The 21,499-nt window shown below is 43.5% G+C and overlaps 1 protein-coding gene across 3 annotated transcripts in view; it reads right to left on the bottom strand.

The window, feature by feature from the left end:
* The window catches only part of WWP1 (WW domain containing E3 ubiquitin protein ligase 1), a 66,474-nt gene extending 45,456 nt beyond the window's left edge, over nt 1–21,018 (bottom strand). For 2 of the 3 annotated variants that reach the window (XM_074884007.1, XM_074884023.1), the window contains exon 1: nt 20,663–21,018. The gene's annotated coding sequence lies outside the window, so the exon portion shown is untranslated. The remainder of the gene's footprint in view (nt 1–20,662) is intronic. The other variant, XM_074884015.1, reaches the window with a different exon arrangement.
* Nucleotides 21,019–21,499: the final 481 nt, after the last annotated feature.

Here is a 21,499-nt window from a genome sequence, read left to right as displayed (position 1 = left end):
AATGCTATATTCATGGACATTTTACATGTTTAATCAAAATACTTGCTGGTTTGATTCATGCCAGAATTTAGAATACACATTGTTTTAGAATCCTCCAGTTTACCTCCAGATATAACTAATTAAATTTCAAGGTAGCAAAATGATACCTTGACATGCTGCAGACATTTAGAAGGTTTCCTTCACATATGCACTGCATTACACTCACTCTTAAGAAGCCAAATTGTTTGAACACAAAGGACAAATTTTAAGAAAAGGAAAATGTTGTTTAGTCATATTACTGTTTTAATTATCTCACATTACATATCCCTCTAGCTAGCAAGGAGTTTAAGAAGGGTTGTATTTAGTTGTAAATTAACATACTGTAATAGTTATGCAGCCAATAAATCCCCCTTAAAATTACTAAAAGTTGCAAAAATGTTAAGAGATTTAATTTTTTTTACTGTCAAAAAGAAAGCCTTGACAACTTTTAATTTATTGAAATTAAGTAAAGGAATAGAACAAGAACTACAGACTAGTAGAGCATCATTAAGCAGCAGGACGCCTTGTTTTATCTTATACATATACTGAAAGAAACACAGTCCAGTGGCAAAAACCAGTAACCAGTGCTCTGATCTGTGACTTTCACTAAACATATGCAAGGAAAGCAAAGTCCAAGCTAACAAACAGCTCTAACCTTTGTTTTCTAATCTGAATGCTTTACACTGAAGGTCTTAGACTCTTTCAATTTAACTCAACAGATGTGTTTATATGACACTGAAATGTGCCTTTTTTTCACAGGCTAAGTCAAGCTCCTTGTCTTTTGATATTCTGCTTTCGCCCCAACACAAGCTGCCAATGCCTAATCACACTCTCTTTTTCAACTGCATGAGTTCGATCACTTCCTGTTTTTTAAAACGCTTAATTTTTGTTGTTTTCACCTTTACTACCTTTAATTTTCAGTCCTATGTGTATTTTTGTCTCTGAGTTTTACACCTAAATCATTTAGAATTTTTCTGGGAAATAATTTTAATTATCCATCACAGTACACATGAAAGCCATATGTTACGAAATAAAAAATATTTAAGATTGGAACCATGCAACAGACATGTTCACCATCAGATTTTCTAACTATGTCTTAAAATTATGCATCATGAAGATGAAAGAACCTGCAACATTACTAGTCCTAAATTCTGTGACAGTATGCTCAAGGAAGGAAAGGTTATTAACTTTAAGAATTCCTGTGAAAACAGTTTAAGCTACAGTCCTATGCTTAAACTGAAGGCAAAAGACAAGACATATTTGGAACCATAAAACACAGAATAACTTTAATGATTAACTTGGAAATTTGCAAGATGAAGTGAGTAGTATTGAATAGTGTCCTTACCTAAGAAGTATCATTTGTATTATAAATAGTAGCTTAAGTCATTGCATAATAGCTTAAAGAGTACTAGCAATGGAAATCAGTTTTTCACTGATCATTTAAAATAATACTGCTAAGAACACTGATTTTACTTCTCACCACACAAGGGAAACACACAAAGGCAGTACTTCTAGGACAGGATTGTAGTAAGACCATCATTTGCTGAGCAATAGATTATTTTCTGTAGCACCTACTGCTGGTTTTAAAATTCAGTCAAACAAATACTGATGGACTGAAATGCATGTCTCAAAAAAACCCCAAGAAATTCTAGGATATCGTTTATTAAAATGACAAACTAGCAGCTTAAAATCTTGAAAAGCAACTAAGTATTCTGTTAAATAGTTTAAACTCCTACTATTTAATTCTACTTACTAGTAGTTTCTCTAATTCCTTGGATATTTGTGAGTTTGAAAAAATATGTATGTCAAAAAAAACCCCAACCCAATTCCATCAGACTTATAAATATTACCTACAAACAAATAGATCTGGAAAACTTGAAAGAACAGTAGTAAGTGCTGTTCAAAACATTTGTAACTGTAGGACATTCTATGCTAATACTGAACATTGGAAATTTTTGTTAAGTCAATGGTTCAATGAAAGTGCTCTTAGCACCAGTCAGTCATCCTATAAATGACATATTCACTATATATAATCCCAAATCACAAAATCACAGAATGGCTGAGGTGGGAAGGGACCTCTGGAGGTCATCTGGTCCAACCCCCCCAGCTCAAGCAGGGCCACCTAGAGCCAGTTGCCCAGGACTGTGTCCCAAGGAGGGAGGAGACTCCACAACCTCCCTTGGCAACTTGTGCCAGTGCTCCATCACCCTCACAGTGAAAATGTGTTTCCTGATGTTCAGAGGGAACTTCCCATGTTTCAGTTTGTGACCATCGCCTTCAGTCTTGTCACTGGGCACCACTGAAAAGAGCCTGGCTCCATCCTTTTTGCACCCTCCTTCAGGTACTTATATACACTGATAAGATGCCCCGAGTCTTCTCCAGTCTGAACAGTTCCAGCTCTCTCAAGCCTTTCCTCAAAGGAGAGGTGCTCCAGTGCCTCAATCATCTTCATGGTCCTTCGGTGAACTCTCTCCAGTATATCCATGTCTCTCCTGTGCTGAGGAGCCTAGCACTGGGCACAGGACTTCGGGGGTGGCCTCACCAGACCTGATTAAAGGGGCAGAATCACCTCCCTCAACCTGCTGGCAACTCTTTGTCTAATGCAGCCCAGGACACCATTCGCCATCTTTGCCATCTGGGCACATTGCTGCCTCATGTTCAACTTGGTGGCCACCAGGACCCCCGGGTCTTTTTCTGCCAGCATAATGTCTTGCTTCATCCTGTTAAAAAAGTACTAACAAAACCATCTTCAACTGACAATATCCCTCGCTCCTTTACCTAAGAATAGCTTTACAAACATTATCAAAAAAAAAGGAATTGCTTGAGGCTGAGAGGACTGAAAAAGGACTTAAAAATGTTAAGTATTAAACCCATCTTCGATAAAACAAAGGCAAATAAAGCTCTCAAAGTCCTCATACTTTCTGTTACCATCAACACACTTTTTGGAGGAAATCTTCAGACAAGCCAAGACAGTAAGGGATACAGTATCATTTCATTTCTCATGTTTTCACTGAGCCTATAGCACATACTTGACAGGTATGGATATACCAGTGGCTTCCTTAGGATCTGCTCTGACATTAGTAGAATTTCAGCTTCAGCAGCCTCCTCCTCATGGTCTGTAAGGCCTTGTCAGCAAGAGAAGGCATTAGTTCTTCCTCACAACTAACAGCTTCTCCAGAAATACTTCAACATCCATGATACACGGCAAACATCTTGTTACTAAGTTCCAATTTGTCAAACCTACAGCAGACCTACATAGAACTGAACTGGAAAGCAAACTGTCATTCTTCTTAAATCACAGAACATCCTGAGATAGAAGAGACCCACGAGGATCATCAAGTCTAACTCCTGACTCCACACAGAGCAACCTAAAAGTTTAACGATGTATCTAAGAGCTCTGTCTGAACACTTGAACTGGAAGCGTTGGTCAGTTCCCAGAGCTATGATATCATCGGTACTATTGACAACTGGTGGAAGGAGTCCCACAGGCTGTTCAGGAGGGGTAGGCAGGGCAGGTGAGGTGGAGGTATCACACTATATGTTAGGGAGAGGTTTGATTGTACAGTCCTTACAATTAGTGATGATGTGGCTGAGAGTCTCTGGGTGAGGATCAGGGGGATGGAAAACAAAGGAGATGTTGTAGTGGGTGTCTACTACCCATCGCCCAGCCAGGACATAAGCACCAATGAGTTATTCTATAGGCAATGAAGAGAAATTTCAGGATCAGTAGGCCTCGTTCTTATGGGAGATTTCAACTTCCCAGACATCAGCTGGGAATATCATACTGTTGAGACAAGCAGGTCTTGGAAATTCTTGAAGTTTGTAGGAGATAACTTCAGTGAGCCAACTAGGCAGATGCCCTCCTGGACTTGCTATTTGTGAATAGAGAAGGACTCGTGGGGGATGTGATGGCAGGTCTTGGCCACAGTGATCATGAAATGGTTGGGTTGAAAATTTTTAGTGTAATGAGAATAAAAGACAGCAGAGTTGCTACCCTGGACTTGAGAAAAGCAAACTTTATGCTTTTTAGGGAGCTATTTAGCAGAGTACCCTGGGCATGTGCTTTTGAGGGTTTAAGAGTCCATGAGTGCTGGTCAGTCTTTATGAAACACCTTATAGAGCACAACAGCAGGCAATTCCAGTGTGTCTTAAGTCAAGCAAGCAGGGCAGGAGACCAGCTTGGCTGAACAGGGAACACCTTGTGGAGCTCAAGAGGACAAAGAAATTGTATGATCTCTGGCAGCCAGGTCAGGCTTTGCAGGAAGATTACAGAGCCATGGTTTGTATATGCAGGGAGATGACACAAAAGCACAAAGCTCAGTTAAGAGTTGAAACTGGGCAGTGTTCTGTCAGAAAATAAGAAGGGCTTTTTTAAGTATGTTAATAGCAAGAGGAGGTCTAAAAAACATATTGGACCAACACTTGTTGAAGACCATCACCTGACTAATAGGGATGAAGAAAGTGGAGGAATTTAATGGGGTTTTTTTCACAGAATCAATCATTTAGGTTGGAAAAGACCTTGAAGATCACCTAGTCCAACCATTAACCTAACACTGACAGTTCTCAACTACACCATATCTCTAAGCGCTATGTCAACCCGACTCTTAAACACCTCCAGGGATGGGGACTCCACCACTGCCCTGGGCAGCCCATTCCAACGCCTAACTACCCGTTCTGAAAAGAAATACTTCCTAATATCCAGTCTAAACCTTCCCTGGTGCAACTTGAGGCCATTCCCTCTTGTCCTGTCGCTTATTACTTGGTTAAATCCCCAGCTCTCTGCAACCTCCTTTCAGGTAGTTGTAGAGGGTGATGAGGTCTCCCGTCAGCCTCCTCTTCTCCAGACTAAACAACCCCAGTTCCCTCAGCCGCTCCTCGTACGACATGTGCTCCAGACCCTTCACCAGCTTTGTTGCCCTTCTCTGGACACGCTCAAGTAATTCAATGTCCTTTTTGTAGTGAGGGGCCCAAAACTGAACACAGGAATCGAGGTGCGGCCTCACCAGTGCTGAGTACAGGGGTAAGATCACTTCCCTGTCCCTGCTGGCCACACTATTTCTGATACAAGCCAGGATGCCATTGGCCTTCTTGGCCACCTGGGCACACTGCTGGCTCATGTTCAGCTGGATGTCAATCAACACCCCCAGGTCCCTCTCTGACTGGCAGCTCTCCAGCCACTCCTCCCCAAGTCTGTAGTGCTGCTGGGGGTTGTTGTGGCCAAAGTGCAGCACCCAGCATTTGGCCTTATTGAAACTCCTACAGTTGGCCTTAGCCCATTGCTCCAGCCTGTCCAGATCTCTCTGCAGAGCCTCCCTACCCTCGAGCAGATCAACACTCCCACCCAACTTGGTGTCATCTGCAAACTTACTGAGGGTGCACTCGATCTCCTCGTCCAGATCATCAATAAAGATGTTAAACAGGAGTGGCCCCAAAACCGAGCCCTGGGGGACACCGGCCGCCAGCTGGATTTAACTCCATTAACCACAACTCTTTGGGCCCGGCCATCCAGCCAGTTTTTTACCCAGCAAAGCGTGTGCCCATCCAAGCCTCGAGCAGCCAGTTTCACCAGGAGAATATTGTGGGAAATGGTGTCAAAGGCCTTACTGAAGTCAAGGTAGACAACATCCACAGCTCTTCCCTCATCCAATAAGCAGGTCACCCTGTCATAGAAGGAGATTAGGTTTGTCAAGCAGGACCTGCCTTTCATAAACCCATGCTGACTGGGCCTGATCATCTGGTTGTTCCACATGTGTTGTGTGATGGTACTCAGGATGAGCTGCTCCATCAGCTTCCCGGGCACCAAAGTCAAGCTGACAGGCCTGTAATTTCCCGGATCATCCTTCTGACCCTTCTTATAGATGGGCGTCACATTGGCCAACTTCCAATCTGTCAGGACCTCCCCGGTCAGCCAGGACTGCTGGTAAATGATGGAAAGCGCCTTGGCGAGCACCCCAGCCAGCTCCTTCAGCACCCTCGGGTGTATCCCATCCGGTCCCATAGACTTGTGCATGTCTATGTGATGAAGTAGGTCACTGACTGTCTCCTCCTGGATTGCGGGGGGGTCGTTCTCCCAGTCTCTGTCTTCTGGCTGAGGAGGCTGGATTCCCTCAGTACGACTAGTCTTGTTATTATAGACTGAGGCAAAGAAGGCATTAAGCACCTCAGCCTTTTCCTCATCACTCGTTGCCATGTTTCTTCCTGCATCTAGCAGGGGATGGAGGCTCTCCCTGGTCTTTCTTTCGCTACTGACATACTTATAGAAACATTTCTTGTTGTCCTTGACTGCTGAAGCCAGATTAATTTCCAGCTGGGCTTCAGACCTGCTGATTTCCACCCTGAATAGCCTCACAGCATCTTTGTAATCATTGTGAGTCGCTAGCCCCTTCTTCTAAAGGCCGTAAACTCTCCTTTAGTCCCTGAGTTCCAGCCAAAGCTCCCTGTTCAGCCAGGGTGGCCTTCTCTGCTGCCAGCTTCTCTTACAGCACCTGGGGACAGCCTGTTCCTGTGCCATTAAGACTTCCTTCTTGAAGAGTGCCCAGCCTTCCTGGACCCCTATACCCTTCAGGATCATCTCCCAAGGGATCCTGTCAAGCAGACGCCTAAACAAGACAAAGTCAGCCCTTTGGAAGTCCAGGATCTCAGTTCTGCTGCCCCTTCTCCTGGCCTCTCTAAGAATAGAGAACTCTATTATTTCATGATCACTGTACCCTAGTCGTCCTCCAACCGCCACATCGTCCACCAGTCCTTCTCTGTTCACAAAGAGGAGATCCAGCAGGGTACCTTCTCTGGTTGGTTCTCTCACCAGCTGCGTCAGAAAGTTATCTCCCACACATTCCAGGAATCTCTGGGACTGGTCCCGCTCTGTTGTGTTGTATTTCCAGCAGATGTCTGGGAAGTTGAAGTCTCCCACAAGAACAAGGGCAAGCAATCATGAGATTTCTCCTAAATGCCTATAGAATATTTCATCCACTTCTCTGTCCTGGGTGGGTGGCCTATAGTAGACTCCTACTACAACATCTGCCCTGTTGGCCTTCCCCCTGATTCTAATGCAAAGACACTCCACCCCGTCTTCACCACACTTGTGCTCAAAGCAATCATAACAGCCCCTAACATACAGTGCCACCCCACCACCTCTTTCCTTGTCTTTCTCTCCTAAAGAACTTGTAGCCATCAACTGGCACACTCTAGTCATGGGAGACATCCCACCATGTTTCTGTAATAACCACTACATCATAGTTTTCCTGTTGCATCATGGCTTCAAGCTCCTCCTGTTTGTCACCCATGCTGTGTGCATTGGTATACATGCACTTCAGATGGGCTGATGTCCCCAGCACCCTTTCGCATTTAGGGGTCCGGCCTGAGCTTTCACAGGCGTTACCACAGTTACTGATCCATCAATATCCCTTGCACATTTGTTGTGCTGCATGTCTCCATCCCTTTCCTCCACTGAGATGGCAGGGTGAGGGTCATTGCTGGCACAACAGCCCACAAGCTCTGGTAATCTACTCTGGGGCTTATGTCTGGGAGTTCCAGTTTTGTCCCCCTTGCCCTTCAAATCTAGTTTAAAGCTCTCTCAATGAGCCCATCTAACTCCTGCCCCAAGATCCTTTTCGCCCTCTGGAACAGGTGCATCCCATCTGATGCCAAAAGGTCTGGTGTCCTGTATACTAAGCCATGATTGAAAAAGCAAAAGCCCTGATGGTAACACCAGTCTTGGTAACACCAGTCTCAGAGCCACAAGTTCATCTGCTGAGTTCTCCTGTGATCTTCATCCATCCCTGCAACTGAAGGGATGGAGGAGAACACTGTTTGTGCCCCCAACCCCTTAACCAGTTTCCCCAAGGCCCTGAAATCTCTCTTCATTGTTTTAGGACTTGTCCTGGTAATATCATCAGTACCTACCTGAAAAACCAAGAGAGGGTAGTAGTCCTTAGTAAGGTCTCACTACAGTGGGGAGTTTTGCTGTGGGGTCCTTTGCCTGAGCCCCAGGGAGGCAGCAGACTTCCCTATGAAGCGGGTCTGGTCTGCATATTGGGCCTTTGACACCCCTCAGAATGGAGTCACCCACTACAATGACCCTTCTGGGGTTCTTTTTAGAATTGGTTTTAATACCTGGTCTAGAGCAACCCAGCCTCGGTGGACCTTCATCTTCCTCCTTGTTTGACTCATTTTCTTCATCCTTCTCTGCTTCATTCAAAAGTTCCAGGGCCCCGAATCTATTGTGAAGGGACATCATGGAAAGTGAGGGTGGTCGGGAGAGGATTTTCCTGCCTCCCTGAGCAGGGACCTGTTTCCAGCCTCCCCCATCTCTTAGGTCCCCTCCTTCTGCCTGGTAGCAAGAGGGTGAGGGATTATCTGCCTCATTTGGAGTCTCCATTTGCTCCTGTTGCCTCAGGGGTGCTAAGGTGTTACTCCACCAATCAATTTCCCTTTTGGACTCCCTAATACTTCTTAATCTTTCAACCTCTTCTTTGAGTTCCACCACCAGGCCGAGCAGGTCATCCAGCTGATCGCAGCACACACAGGTGCTGTCACTGCTGCCCTCTGCCAGCATTGACAGGCTCAGGCACTCCCTGCAGCCCGGGACCTGGACCGCTGCATGTTTGTGTGGCAGCTCCGTCTGGGTCACCATGTTCTTTCTGGTGGTGGTTTTGACGCGAGTGGAGACCATGGTTCAGTTTACTCGTGGAGGACGATAAGATGACAACTAGCTCAGATAAGCTCTAGACCCAAGAGATGGACTGTGTCTAGATGGTCTAGTGGATGGATTGTCCACTGCCGCGCCACACCTTTCTGACGCTCCACACCCTGTTCCCCCGTCCTGGTCACCGTGCTCCTGGTCGCTCGTGCTCCCTGGGGGCTGCTCTTGTACGTGAGGGGCATGGGGTGTCGTCACTCCAGTCTCTGCTGCTCTGAGTCCCTGTTGCCCTCGTTCGTACCTCACTCTTCCTGCTCAGGTGGGAGGTGGCTTGTGGCACTCCCACTTCCCTGGGCTTCTGCCTTCTCAGCTTGCTGTTTTGCTGTGGGTTTTTTGATCCTTTCAGAAAGGTCCCATGCCGCTATCCTCCTCTTTGGAGCCCCTCTCCTCAGTCTCAGTCTTTAATAATACTGATAGACCTTGGGCCGCCTGGTTGCCTGAGTTGGAGGACCACAAGGGTAGGAACAATGACCTTCCACTTACGAACTCTGAAATTGTAATGGACCAGCTGTATCAGCTGAATGTTCTCAAGTCCATGGGATTCATCTCAGAGTACTGAAGGAGCTGGTGGATGTTATGCAGGACCCCTCTCAATCATCTACCAAAGTCTTGGTAGTCTGGGGAGGTCCCTGCTGACTGGAAGCCAGCCAGTGTTATTCCAATTTACAAAAAGGGCATGAGTGGAGGCCCAGGAAACTACAGACCTGCTAGTCTAACCTCAGTTCCTGGAAAAATTATGGAGATCACACTGGGTACTACTGAAAGGCATTTAAAGGATAATGAAACATGGGTTAACAAATGGAAGGTCCTGTTTAACTAATTTGATATCCTTCTATGATAAGGTCACCCACCTCATGGATGAAGGGAAGGCAGTGGATGTAGTTTTTCCTAGATTTTAGTAAGGCGTTTGATGCTGTCTGGACAAGTTGTCCAACTGTCAGATAAGCGGGTTCACAGTGCACTGGGTAAAGAACTGGCTGAAGGGCAGGGCACAAAGTTGTAGTGAATGGGGCTACATCTGGTTGGCAACCAGTCACCAGTGGTGTTCCTCAGGGCTCAATTCTAGGGACAGTTCTGTCCAACATTTTTATTAATGATCTGGATGCTGGAGTTGAATGCACCATTATCAAGTTTGCTGACTGGGAAGTGGAGAGGGAGGTGCTGATCTCTTCTCCCTGGTAGGCAGTAACAGGATGCGTGGGAATGGTTCAAAGTTGCACCAGGGGAGGTTTAGACTGGACATTAGGAAGCATTTCTTTAACAGGAGGGTGGGCAAACACCAGAACAGGCTTCCTAGAGAGGTGGTCAATGCCCCGGGCCTGTCAGTTTTTAAGAGGCATTTGGACAATGCCCTTAACAACATGCTTTAACTTTTGGTCAGCCCTTGAACTAGATGATCATTGTAGGTCCCTTTCAACTGAAATGCTCTATTCTATTCTATTCTTGCACACTGTCAGCTTGGGGCCATGGCCACTTCCCTGGGGAGCTTGCCCCAGTGCTTGACCACCTTCAGTGAAGAACTTTTTTCTAATAATCCCATTTGGACTCCCTCTGATGAAGTTTTAAGCCATTCCCTGATATCCTATCACTGGACACCAGAAGGAGATCAGCACCTCCTTCTCCACTCCCCTTCGTGAATAAATTGTAGCGATGAGGTCACCCCTCAGTGTCCTCTAAGCTGAACAAACTGAATATCCTCAGCTGTTTCTTGTAAGTCACAGCCGCTAGACCTCTCACCACCTTTGTCACCCCGCTTTGGACAAATTCTAATCTTCACACAGCAGGTCTGATACAAGCATTTCTACATTAATCTTTCTTAAGCCATCCTGTATGCAGTTCCCACAACCCCACCTCAGAAAACAAATCTCTGTCCACTCATGTTGGCACAGAGAAAAAGCTACATACAGATACTTTATTTTCTGTACTTTTTCAAGCACGTTCACTGACCATTGCTTCAGATGCTCCAATACTGATCCACACATTATCTACAACATACTGCCAGCCTTATATCAGAGTCTAAGAAAAAATATAGTACAATTACAGAGGTTTACAAAAACCTATTTTTCAGAGTGTTATGCAGGAGGTCCAAACAAATGACAGACTATGATTCCACTTCACACGTCTGGCTGTTCTGTTTTCCCTTATACTTAGACTAGCAAAGACCTTTTTAGCCTGGTTTCCCAAGCAAACATCACATGTATGACTCATACTGTCCACCTGCCTCTTCCCACTCTTCCTTTCATTCCCATCTCTCTAAATGAATCTGTTCACCACCAGGTTCAGTTAAAATAAACTGAGAAGTTATGTCCTCTGATAAACTAAGTTCCCATGAGCTACATGAAAATCAACAGCTAGGTAAAGAAAAAAGACACAACTTCCTGCCCTTGTTGAGCAAAGGGCTGCAGCATGAACTGAAGCTATCCATGCTAGCTGGCTCAAAGGCTACACAATCACGACAGACACAGCCCTGAATCAGTCTGAGCTGGAGCTGTGCACAGTGGCTTTTTTACTACAAGTAAGCAACTACAAGTAGAACAGCAGATGGAGAAGAAAATTGTAATGATGTAAGAAAAATTTGCACGAAGCCTAGTTCCACTGCTCACAGAGCAACTTATCGGCAAAATATTTGGGGTACACCTCACTATGAATCTTAATCATGATGATGCTTCTAGGTCCTACCACAACATCAGATAATGAAAAATATCACAATGTCTTCTCTTGTGTCTTACAGATAGGACCACACACACAGTGAAACAAACTAAGTAAATAACTTCCAGGTTGCTTGAACAGAACCATGGTAGCTAAAGGCCAACAGTCCACATATGTCCAGAAATCAGGGAAGAGTATTTTCTCCTTGATTTTAATATTCAGCTGAATAGCCTTCATATCTGCCAGAACACATAATACGCTAGCTACACACTGGTCTTCTGCCTCTCTGGGTTGCCTTCTGCTATGGATAATCCTAACAGTTATTATAAATTATTCTTTATCAAACTTGCATCAAGAGCAATGTGAAGTAATATACTAAGATATTTCTCTAAAATATCAGCATATTTTAATATACCTACACTACAAACAGAAAACCTTAATGTAGCTACATGTAGGCACTTCCATATTAAATTTAACTCTATAGGGAACATATAACAATATGGAAAATGGAAAAGTATGGGCTTCAGAACAGGCAGGCAGACTGAGCACATACCAAGAGTACCCAGCTAGCTTGTAAAGAATTTGTGACTGTCACCACCACGTTATTAGTCACAATAGCCATGACCAGTGTAAGTACATCTCTACTGCAGTCACAGCAAAATTAACAAACCAAGAATCTCCAAAGGAACATAAACCAACAGTTAACCAAGACTGCTGCTGTTTCTGTTACACCCTCCCCCTTGTTTTTCTGGGGATATGAAGAAACCATGATTAAGGAATGACAATAATGGGAAATACATTAATACTGCCCCATAAAGTAGTCTCCTAGTCTCCCCATTGTTCTGGTAAGTCAGTAGAAGATGACAATTCAAAGAAGAGGGGAAGAGAAACCTACTCAGTGTTACAGGCTAAAGTGGCAGAAAAGGGTCTTTGCACATTTTTCAGCAGTAAGAGATTTGATATGATCCACCTCTCCTCAGTGACTCTGTCTCAAAAAATAACTCAAAGAGGTATAAGTAGAATTCACTGCATGTTCGCACTCTCTTTTCTCTGAATATTTGCTTCTTTAAATGTGCTATGCAAGCCTCTTTCCCAGCTGTCAATCCCAGCAGTGTTAAAACACTAAAACATGTCTGTCCTAATTCCAGTCACAGACTGCACTAATCTTACCTGAGAGCACTCACCCAAGTATTGTCACTTATTTTTTTTTTAAAAAAAGCCCTTCAGTCTCTACAGTACTAGAGAATTCAAACTGATCCTTAGTAAGGCTCCCAGGTGATAAATAATTCTCACTTCTTAAAACAAAGACTTGCCTGCTTCTGCTAATTATTTTCCAATATGATTCTAATCCAAGTTAATCTGATTCCAAAATTTAACTACACAAAAATGACAAGTTGAGAACATGAAAATGAATAACACATAAATCTTACCAGGAGAGCCCAAATCTTCACTTCTCAAGGGTCAATACTGGACCACATCAATACACTGCATATTAAGTTTAACCCAGCACTACAAAGGAATCAGTGGGCTATAAGAAAACTACTTAAATTTTGTACTAAAAGAATGTTCAGAGTATTAGTTATTTTCATTTTAGGTGAACAGATGAAGTTCGTGAGAAATACAGATACTCTCATGAGGATCAGCATCCTTTCTGGTGAAAAGCTGAAGACTAAATTATATAACTTAAAATCATTAACAGCTAATTCTTGAGAACAACACTGTCTTGAAACCAAGTAACTGTAAAAACTGCACAGAAAAGATCATCCAACTCCCCACTGAATGATGTCAATTTTCAAAATTATTCCCTTATCCACGTTGATTTTCGAGAAACTTTTTAGGGTAGGTACTAGAGACAAAGACAAGGAGGGAAAAGCATCTCCAGCACCCTTTACCCACATAACGTACACTTGCACGATATGGTCAACACACAGATCTTCCAGCCTGAAGAGTATTAAGAATCCTTAGTCATTCTGTAAGTCTTCCATACAAAACAGTCATCCTTGCCGTCCTTTTTTGTTACCTTCTCCAGTTCTACTATATACCTTTTGAGACAGGGTGGAAAGTTGAAAAGATGAAAAAATTGCACAAAGTATTCATTCAAAATAGGAATGCACTGTGGATATAAACAGCAGTGTAATGATGTTGTCTGTTTTATATTTTATTGTATTCCTACATCTTCTACATCAACCTTTGAAACCATCAGCTTTTAAGCTGAGGGAGTGTCAATAAACATCTTGAAAAATGTTCTTACTTCCCCTCTGTTAATGGGGAAGGATTAAAACACAAAATTTTCAAGTATGCAGGAAAATAACCCAAAGTGTATGTCTCTGCGAATACCGATTTATTTAACCTAATTTTAATTTCTTATGGCCTTTAAAGCTTTGAAACTCAAGCAACCAGCATAATAGATTTACTCGAAATAGACAAGAACATCAACCAACTCTGAAAGCAAGCTGTCCCTGGCAGATTAAAAAAAAAAAGAAAAAAAAAATCCAAGGAAGTCTGTAGTGGGCAGTCTAGACTAACTTGCTCATAGGAAATATTTAAAAATGTGGTTAGTTTATACACTGCTGTGTAATCTGTATAATCTTTTTTACTAAAACTCCTATTACTTAGCAATGGATTTTCTCCTTGTCTGTATTACAATCTGTTCCTTATTTTGAATCGTACATCTGCCAATCCCAACTGAATCTTGTAAGAATTACTTTCTGATAGACTACCCTACTCTACTTTTCAAAGTATGCTTTAACATATCCTTATTTAGTTAATATGACAGAGGGTTAAAAGCATAGACTGAAACTTACTCCTATTCAAGGGTCTGTTGTCCTCCGCTGGAGGCCCCTCTCCCTTCACTTCTTTTCATGATGAAAAATAAACAATATTTTGTGTTATTTGGACAGAAGCAGTACTATTCTAATAGTTTTCTCCTGAATCAGTTATTTTTTCCTGATCAAAAATGGAATACAAACAACAAAGAAACACAACAGTCCATTTGTAAAAGAGCTAAAGCTAGGAGGTCTCCACACAGTACCAGAACCACTTGCCATACAGTAGTACCATGTAGTAGTTTTTGAATATGCTTAAGTCATTAATAGAAAAATAGTATACAAGCTAGTATACATTATATTCTTAACACATTCCAACATTTACTTTTTATTCCATTCCTAATGGGACATTTTCATAAAGCAATTCATAATTATATCGGGCTCTTATTACCAAATACTTAATTTTTGCCCCATTTTGATTAATAGTTCTAGCTACTCTTTCCAATATGCATTAGATCTCCTACGCTAACACAAAAATGTACCCATCACCAAATATTAAACTAGTCTCTGCTATGACCATCTGAAATTTCCACTTCCATTACTCAATAAATAATTTCACCACCTACAGATTTTGCCAGTTCATTAGTAGCAGTCTTTTTGTCACATTACAAACTAAGACTCCAACTAGTTTTCTTCCCCACAGCTATTCCCTTAACAATGCAGTTTTACTCACCATCCCATGACTACGTAGCTTTGTCAGCAACCTCTCACAAGACATTCAACCAGGAATTTATTTTGAAATGACACACAAGTATCAGTCTTCCACCAGATTTTCAACACTAATTGAACTTTTTCCTGTCCGTGTAACTTGCATCCAGAAGTCAAAATACACTTTTTTCTTTTTCTTTTAAACTCAAAATCTTTCCACCTACTACAGTAACACAGTGTTCATTTTTTAAAAAGATAACACTGTAGGAAGGTAGCTGGAAGTGGAAAAAAAGTGCCAAGAATGAAGCAATAAAGGGAACTGAAATTTAAGAAGCAGCAGCTTCCACACTTCCAACCTAAGGGGAAAAGGGAAGTTTGTCAATCCTGTTGCTCTTCATCTTCTGTTTAGCTTTCCTCTTCTTTTTTATTTTGATTTTTGACTGTCATGTTTATACACAGGTGCTTCAATGTCACTGTGTATACTAAAAAATGCAAGAGAGCCAATTCCAATATACCAGTTATCAAAAAGGTCAACGAATCAAAATCAAGACAAATGTATCTTGATCTGTTCAGCAGTTTTAGTTTATGCTTACAGCCAACCAATTAAAAAGAAAAAAAAAAACATCTTACTGAATTTCTCACAAACTGGCAGAGCACAGTGTTTCAAAACTGGACACGTGTTCTTTTCTCAGTTCTGATGCCCACGTATATTGTGCAATTTTACAGATTACAAACTTCATCTTTCCGGTTTACTTTTCCCTATTCTAGAACTACAACTCCTTTGATTTGACTTATGCTGTCAATCACTAGCTACATTGAAATGCACATACAATCCAAAGTTCTGTTATATTTTTCACCCACCTATATGAGGAACAGATAAAAGGTTTCATTTGTTTCTTTTTTAAAGGACTCTTCTGCTAATCTTCTGCTCCATTTAAATGCTTATAGCAAAAAATCTTGGTTAGAAACCCCAGTAACTAGAAATGTGCACAGAGTATACTCTATACTTCTGTTGGTACTCACAGAAGCACAGACAAGAGCTCTCTTCTGCCCACTTCAGGCTGAAAGGTGAATATACTTGAACGTGTGAAACAAAATTATTTTGCTGTTTCTTTTTTAAATGTGCCATCCTCTCCTCATCATTTTTTAAATTGTTTTCTTCCATCTCCACGATGATTTCCAAGATAACTCTAAAATCCTAACATGAAAAAGTAGATGACAGTAATTCCGTGCCATTAGAACTACCTGAGAAGGTCAGTTACTAACACGCATTTGTTGCCTCAATGCCATTTACGCATAAGATGAATCAAGAGAATGTCCTACTTTATATTTGAAAGAATTATTCTGAAGTGATTTGAGCCAATGAAAGGTTCCTTGCATTAGACATCAGAGGCTGAATTTCACTACAAAAGAAAAGACTATTGGCCATACTAGTTACATCACTCAAAGTTAACATCCTTAACAGCGAGAATGTTAAGTTTTCAGGTTTCGAACTGGTTACATTTAAGTATGCTCAGACCCTAGTCACTTAAAGCAGAATATAAGCATCTCTAACATATTCCAGCAATAAGAAAAATGGTGATTAATAAAAAAGTTTCAAAAGCTCAAGAATGTAATCGGCTTTGTTAAAGACATGCTTCACTCCAATTTTTATTAAAGACTTTACTTTAGTCAAAAACAATTATAAAGTAACACAACAACCCAAGTAAATTTCAGTTTAGTCTTCAGAGTCAGTAGAATTTATAAGTTAAATCCAAATACATATTCTCTTTAAACAGAATTTTGAAAGTGCTTTTTTGACAACGCTGATTTATCAAACTGTACATTAGATTACAAACTCACACAATCCTCAACATCAACTAAGGGGAGAAAGAATAAAATAAAATGTTTGCCATATATCTGCTGTTACAGAACACAGCAGTATATAATCATGCAAACCTGCAATGATTAATTGCTTCATACTACATACTACATGTGTAGTAGTTACTAAGACCTACACATAACACAAGCATGAAGGCTTCCCTGACATACTTTCCCTGAAATGGTAAGAAATTAAAAAAGAACAAAAATACCCACCACAGCGCCCTCCCAGGTAAATTGACATACTATAACTTCTCTGACAGCTGATAGCTTCCCTGGAATCTCTAGCATTCCTCTGTAAAGCAACACTACACTTGCAAAACAGAGCTAAACTTAAATACGCTCCTGGTTAAACTATCAGGTCCCCAAACACAGCAAAAACATATCCCAAGCAGCAGTAATTAGAACTTTTCACTTATAGAAAGCAATTAAAAACAAAAACTCCCTCATAAAGTGTACTGTAGCAAATTGTAGCAAAAACCATGCTATGTCACTGTTCTACATTAAAAAAAAAAAAAAAAAGAGGGTACACCACTCCTACAACCTGTTATTTTCTACAAGCCTTTGGAACGCCTCTTCTGGACACTCCAACTCCTGCTGATGAGGCAGCCATATCCTTTCCCTTCAAGAAAACAGAGGTGAGACCTCTGATACTTCCGATAGTCCTTACCTATGACTATTTCATGTCACTACAGGAGAATGTCAACAGATTCTGATAAATCTGGACGAACACCTACAGAGAAAGAAAGTGGCCTACTGATGCAATGAAAACGAACTTTTAGAGAAGGACCTGGATGTAACCAACTCCGATTGTCTGCATTTGTACATAGACCAAAGCAATACAGAAGAAGGTCGCTATACATTGCTTACCTCAGCATTCAGAGGAAGAGTTCGGCAGTTCTGGTTTACAAATGTCGTAAGAACAGCAAAAATGACAGGATTTGGGTTAATCTGACACTACCATAGAAACTGAAGAATTTCCAATTTACACACTTTCACACAGGAAGGCACAATGGAGCAGCTTTTCTGCTGACTTTGAGTCATATGCAATTGATGCAGAGCTAGAAAGCCCTTTTTTTTTTTAAATTGAGGTGAATGCTACATTGTGCAGAAGTAGGTAAGAGCAGTACTAACCTATCTTAAAAGATATGACATTTTTATCAGTAGCTTCACCACTTCTCTTCAGTCTTTACGAAAAAAGTCTTTTTAACCAAGTTAATTTTAACTTCCAAGAATCATTTAAGCATAGTTTGCAGCAAGCACTTCTTTTTGGTTTTGCCTATCACCCCACTCTCTCTGAGACTTCTCACTTCATTATACGCATTTTACCTCAGTAAATTCTAGGATGAACTTTGGTTTGAGGGGGATTTGGGTTGTGGTATTTTTAAGCTAACAGTGAGTGTTTGCTCTAAGTGCATAAATAGTAGCCATTTCCAATTAATAAACATGGCTTAGGTCACGGTTTTTTGATCATGGTACCTCAGTTTTCAAATTTAGTGTTTTAGTGGCACAGGAATACCGAAGCATGAAGAAACTGAATGCAATACCAACTTCCTGTCGTATATCCTTACCTCTGTCTCATGTTTTGTGTCCAAAAACCAGGAGAAATCTTTCCACACACACATTCTTTTAAGAGAAAAAAACAGGAAAGTGGGTAGAAATTCCAACTTATCAAAACTTCCAACTTCATACAGAAAGACAAGAAGGAAAATGAAAAGCAACAGAACAAGCAGACATTCCTTCTTCTTCCAAGGGTTCCACATACTCAGGAAAAGGGGTTGGCTCTGCACTCTGTCAGTATTCCCATGATTTAAGGAGCACTTGCAGACAGGTGATTATTTCAACTTTATTGTCAACCCTTTAACAAAAACACACTGTCTGACTTACAATGTTTTGTTCACTAATGTTTAGCAACAAATGTAAATTATTTTTCCAACAAAAATAATCCCTGTCCTTTCGGTAACAAGGTGTCCCATGCCGAGAGATTAAATCAATCACGGGTATGTAAAAGTGCTTTCACGTTTTCAAGTATAATTATGTATTTAAGGGAATCATTCAACAGTATCATTGGGAAAAGACTACTGATAGTGGTTACTCAAGCTAGAAGCATTTATAGGATCAGACCTTTAAAATATAGCTCAAAATACACACCAAAGAGGTGACAAAAGGATTCTAAACTCACAGTTTCACAAGCAACATCAGCTGAAAGTATATCTAGTTACCCCGCTGGAAAGCATCTTTGTCAAGAGTCCACATAAACTGTGCTTTTACAACTGTAATTTTTTTTCTTAAAAGGATGAAAAATTCTTCTGACTTTTTTTTCTATGCAAAATTTCTTTGATTTTTATTGGTATTAAAATCAGTGACAAATAATAATTCAGTTTATATCCTGACCAACACGAGTTCAGGTAAGACAGCATACAAAATTAAAAAGAAAAATAAAAGCCAATCCAAGTTAGTGAAGCATTATCACAGCCCACCAATAATCTGTATCACAAAGGGATTTAAACCAGAATACAAATTTTAAGGGGAGACTCTTACTACTGTGAAGGCCATGTTGTCTTTCAGGTGTATGACCATATGTAACCCAGCCACCTGCAGTCAGTGACAGTATCATCTAGTAAGCCAGTGTTATTAAACTTGCATAACCTGGGGCTTTTTTTAATGCAAAATATCCTGATGACTTTCTGTATGACACAGGTGCCACATGGAAATATGACTGAAATACAAAACCTCTTTTTACAGTTTCACCCAAATATCAAAGAACTCCCATTAAAATTGTTAGTGTTAAGTCCTTTTCTCTCTTTGATGTACAGTTTAAGCATTTATAGATCTGGAAGTAGAGCTAGATCACCCTAGTTAAACTGGGATGAGAATTGGTATTGTTCCAGAAATAAGACAACTACAAATAAAACTAAGTAAATAAACCCTTACACCGAGTTGTAACATTTTGCCCCAACATAACCAAAGATAAATGACATAAATAGGTCTTTTGAGGTCTTGAATTCACACAGTCTGCTCAGCAAAACACACATTAAGAGGACCCAGAGAGACTAGCAGACACGTATAACTTAAGCAGTAATCATAAGGGCTCCCCATCCTGCTGTGCCCCCTCCTCTTGAGAGGAAGCACACTACACATACTGTGAGGGGTGACAGCAGCTCATTGTAGAGGGGAAGCGGCTCTTCACCTCCTACCTCCCCGGTTTCACCACAGGAAGGTGAACTGAAACGTAACAATATCCTTCTCCTCTGCTTTCATCCCGCAGATACGCAAGCAAGAGCCGGCCGTGGAACTGCCTCACGGACTCCCAGTCATTAATGCCCCTCGCAATCCACTCAGCGTTGACACACGTCAGGACTCAGCCCTCACTCACCCTCACTGGAGAGGCCGTAGACAGGAATAAACAAGGTTATTCGCTTGACACCGGACACCAGTGGCACTCCCCCTCTCCTTCCACCCCCCCCCCCCGCCCCATACCTCCGCAACCTCACCGAAGTACCGACCCTCCCTCCCCTTGCCAGGTGTGGGCCAAGAGGCCCTCAGCCCTGCCCAGACGTGAGCCAGGGTGGGAGTCGGCGGTGAGACACAACAGCTCTCCAGTCACCAAACGGGGGCAGCGAAAGCGGAGAAGCAACAGCCCCCTCCACCCCCCTCCCGTAGGGCCCGAGGGGCGCGACGAGTTGAAGTGCCGGAAAGGAGAGACCAAGACCTGACTACAGCTCCCTTCGCCATTTTAGCCCCCACGCCCATTCCCCTCCTCCCCGCCCCTCACTGACAGGGGCAGCTCGCACCCGTCCAGAGCCCACCCCCCTGCCCTCGTCGCCCCCGCTCCCCCGCGGCCGAACGGCGGCCAAGGCGAGCGAGGAAAACGGCAGCCGTTTTTCTCCTCAGGCCGGTCGGGCTCTGCCGGGCCAGACCGCAAAGCGAAACGGCTGCGGCACAGCCTGTTTTGTTTCATTACCGTGGCTCGCAGCCTCACAGCTGCCGCCGCCTCCTTCTCCTTCCTCCCACCTTTTTCTTCTTCTTCTTCTCTTTTCTCCTCCTCGCCGCCGCGGCGGCTCCTCACCCCTCCGCGCCGCGCTCCGCCGCCGCCGCCGCCGCGCAGAATGATGCCATCTCACAGCGGCATCGGCGGCTGCTGCACAACAACCCCCCTCCCGCCGCGGCCGCCCCTGCTGCTGCTCCCGCCGCCGCCGCTCCCGCCGCCGCCGCGCGCCCCCAATGGCCGAGCCAGCCTCGTGTGCGCGCCCCGGGCACGGGGAGCAGGAACTTGTGGAGCCGCCGCCGCCGCCGCCCGGGCGGGAGGGCCCAGCCGGAACCCAGCCGTGCGCCGCGGCGGTGGGAGGGAACAGGAGAGCCCGAGCCGAGGCGCTGCGGAGGGGACAGGGCTTGTGCCGAGCGCCTGCCCCGGGCGGAACCAACGCGGGCGCTGCGGCGGGGAGAGGAGCCGGGCGGACTGAATCAACCTCTGCGAAGGCGGGGGAGGAGGGGCCGGGCTGCCGCGCCGGGGCGCCGTCGGCGGGGGAGAGCGTGCGCGGGCAGGACAGGGGAGGCTTGTGGGAGTCACTGCCCCCCCGAGAGGGCTCCTCCAGGGCGGCGGCGCCGGGAGCTAGCACACCCCGGCGGTGTGCGAGCGATAAAGACGGGGGGGTGTCTTCTCCACCCACCCCACCCCCCACCCGGGCTGCGCAGGCAGGGCCGGCAGCTGCGCCCCGCCGGGAGGCTCCGCCGCCGCTGTGACAGTCGCCGCGTTTGGGAGCCGGCGGGTCCCCGTCCTCTGCCGTCTGACCTCGCTCTC

The sequence above is a fragment of the Strix uralensis genome, chromosome 1 (assembly GCF_047716275.1).
Source record: "Strix uralensis isolate ZFMK-TIS-50842 chromosome 1, bStrUra1, whole genome shotgun sequence".
In the NCBI taxonomy this organism is placed as follows: domain Eukaryota; kingdom Metazoa; phylum Chordata; class Aves; order Strigiformes; family Strigidae; genus Strix; species Strix uralensis.
The sequence above is the reverse complement of the archived record's forward strand: the minus strand, read 5'-3'. Positions and strand labels throughout refer to the sequence as shown.